Below are 3030 nucleotides of genomic sequence, written 5' to 3' on the forward strand. Positions count from 1 at the left end.
TTTTGTGCAGGTGGCACATGAAATGCACCATTTTGAGCGTGGCCGTTGCCAGTACTGCCTGACTGGCCTTCGTGCGGGTGACACGTAAAAGCACCCACTACACTCTCTGAGTGGTTGGCATTAGGAAGGGCATCCAGCTGTAGAAACTCTGCCAAATTAGATTGGAGCCTGGTGTTGCCATCCGGTTTCACCAGTCCTCAGTCAAATCGTCCAACCCATGCTAGCATGGAAAGCGGACGTTAAACGACGACGACGACGACGACCCTACCCCAACAAACCAAAACCACTTCTCTCTTTCACATTTCCCCTTTCCCATGCTTATCCCTCGCTCCCCAATTCTGTCCTCACAACCCTGCCCACTCTATCATTGCTGTCCTCTTCTCCCCCACTTCCCCTATATACTCACATTTCACTAGTCACTGCATTCCTCACCCCCACACTTTTTGCATTTATGCGAGTCCCCTAATCTCTACTCACTCACCCTTGGCAATACTCAACCATCCCCGTTTATATTCTGATCCCCATACCTTGAGGGCATAACTTGGCTCTTCATCACCATCTCTCTCTTACTCTCTCTTGCACTCTCACCCTCTCACTCTCTTCCCCTCTCTCTAATTCTTGATCAATTACTCTCTCTCTCTCTCTCTCTCTCTCTCTCTCCCCTTCTGACGGAGTAACTATTTATCTCCTCCACAACAACACATGTGTTTCTGTCCTCATTCTTGATTTCTCTCTCTCTCTCTGACTGGATAACCACATATCTCCTCTATAGTAACAAACCTATTTCTATCTCTCTTTCACACTGTAACTGCTCATCACCTGGCACAAGGCTACCTCCTCCCATGCCCACCTCTCAAAGTTACTTAGTGACCCTACCAGTGCTGGTGTATCCATTCCACACTGTAAAGTGGTTGGTGTTAGGAAGGGTCCCACTTATGGCCAATGGCTGAACCAAATGACACAAAAAAAAAAAAAAAAGAAATTATGGTGGTAGCCCATCTGGGGTAAAATGCTGGTGATGAGGACGGCTGCTGATTATATATCTTCTTTCACGCTTAAGTACACATGTATATATTCTCACCCACTTCCTGTACACATAGACACACTAACATGCACATCCATACAGGTACATGCAAGGACTTATTTGGTGATGGTTGGGGTATTTATATCCTAGTCTGGTGGTGGTGTCCTATCTATAGGTCACGGCTTTTTCTCTGATGTGTATATAGCATCTCTGTTATTGTAATACATACATGCAGGGGTGTGTGTGTGTGTGTATGTATATTATCTTTATGTGTGTGTAAATTAAGTTATATATTAACACATGTTTGTGTCTTTGTCTCAGTTCTGAGATTTACACAGATGCCAGACACAGCTTTTCTGGAAGATTCCTTGACATTGTCCTGTGTTAAAGATTAAATGAAGCCAAGTTGGAACCGATAGGCTTCTATTCTTCACTATTAAACATTATTCTGAAATTATTTTATTTCCTCGAATGAATTCATATGTTTAATGGTATATCATTTTTACCATGTATGACATCAACTCTACTATATCATCTATTGAATAACTCCACTGTAATAACAATAAATATATTATATTTAACAATGTTAATATTGGCTGCACTGATAGTTCAGTCAGTTAGGTCAGGAGATTCTAACTGTAAATTACTTCAGAGCACCCCCCCCCCCAAAAAAAAAATATATTTCTATGTTGAACTGAAAGATTCATGGGTTTTGTTAAATGTTTTGTAATATTTTTCTCTTTCATAAAAAACATATTTAGAGATGATGATTGAGATACAAATGCACCCCACTACTCTTGTCTCATTCACATATTCTGCATTGTTATTAAGAATACCATCATCTAAACATCTATTTTATAATTCAGTGTTCAAGTTTTCTATTTATAATGTTTAGCAGACTGTATTCTACTATTCTCTGATATCTCTGTGTATTTGTGTTTGTATATGTGTGTCTATTTTTATACATTTTTAAATGTCACATCTCTTTTCCAATAATATGTTAAAAAAAAAAACAGTAAAAAAATCCTGTTGTATTAAATCTTACTTTGAACCATTCTTTTGGTGGAGATAAATGTTTGGGTAATCATATTTTCAGTATTTACCAGAATTTTTGTTGCTTACTTTGAGAAATTCTTTTGATGCCTAACATTTTATTTGAGTGCATCAATTCTTTGATGCCACACAATATTTTATTGCTAAGTATATTCCATTGATGTTTTACTGTTTGCATCAGTGTACATATATTACAATAATACAGAAAAAAAAATACTAAACAAATGAAGGAATGAAATAGATATTAAAACATTAAATATTAATGTTAGGATCTTTTAAGAATGGGTTGTGAATATGTGTAAGGACTTGAATATCTTTATGGATACATGTAAATGTGTGTGTGTGTGTGTGTGTGTGTGTATAGATTTACAAAATGGTTGAATAGATGAGGTATTGGGTCATGCTTTTGATGTGGAGACAAAGAAGAGGGAGGACCCTGATGAACCATTTCCTGGTTTGTTAACTCAGAGAAGATATATTTAGTCACAGATAATTTAGCCATGATAAAATTAGTCGTAAATTAGGTTATCACTTTAATGGATTGCTAAGTTTTAATAGCGTAATTTGTGACTGCTTTATATATCAACTGAATTGCCTATGCAACTGATTAGGGAAGAAAACGGTATATGTCTTTTCAGAGGAGCGTTTAACAAATTGTGAAGTGACTCGTCAGAAGATCCTCTCATTTTTTTTTTACGACTTATTCCTCTGAAGGAAAATTTTTTTCTTTCATCATCATCATCATCATCATACTAAAGTATTATAATTTTAAATGTACTTACAAAAGAAATTAAAAAAAAATTCAATCGTGTTTTATGTATTACAACGACATTTGTCTATTTATGTATATTTATGTATTTTGGAATTTTTATTTCCATTTTATAAAGAATATATTTATATAAGATTTGAATGTGTATTTTAATTATGTTCTTTTAAACTCCACGTGTATTGCC

General features: G+C 35.9%; 1 protein-coding gene across 3 annotated transcripts in view; it reads left to right on the plus strand.

Moving 5' to 3' along the window:
• Nucleotides 1–3030, plus strand: part of LOC106879184 (WD repeat-containing protein 37) — a 141523-nt gene that overhangs the window by 73947 nt on the left and 64546 nt on the right. The gene's annotated exons all lie outside the window — the stretch shown is intronic.

This window comes from Octopus bimaculoides, chromosome 6 (genome assembly GCF_001194135.2).
Source record: "Octopus bimaculoides isolate UCB-OBI-ISO-001 chromosome 6, ASM119413v2, whole genome shotgun sequence".
NCBI classification, from domain to species: Eukaryota; Metazoa; Mollusca; class Cephalopoda; order Octopoda; family Octopodidae; genus Octopus; species Octopus bimaculoides.